Source organism: Camelina sativa, chromosome 18 (genome assembly GCF_000633955.1).
Source record: "Camelina sativa cultivar DH55 chromosome 18, Cs, whole genome shotgun sequence".
Taxonomy (NCBI): domain Eukaryota; kingdom Viridiplantae; phylum Streptophyta; class Magnoliopsida; order Brassicales; family Brassicaceae; genus Camelina; species Camelina sativa.
Window position 1 is genome coordinate 6,423,893 of NC_025702.1, and position 278 is coordinate 6,424,170.

Genomic DNA, 278 nt, shown 5'->3' on the forward strand with positions numbered 1-278 from the left:
TAGTGTAGATGGTTAGAGGTGGTGCTGTTGCTGGTCATGGACGCGGACGTGGTCGTGGTAGGGGCAGAGGTACAACGGTTAGTGATACCGTGGAAAAGAGTGTGACAGCTGAGGGTGTTGGCGAGTCGCAGGGCTTCCAGAAGGGGTCCATGGGACCGTAGGCGCTGAGGCGGTCGGTGTGGGCGGTGTTTGTGCCGGAGTGGCCGGTGATGCTAGGGTTCCGAGTGCGGGAGTCCCAACAGGTGGAGCCCCTGGAGGAGGCGTAGACCTGGCGGTAG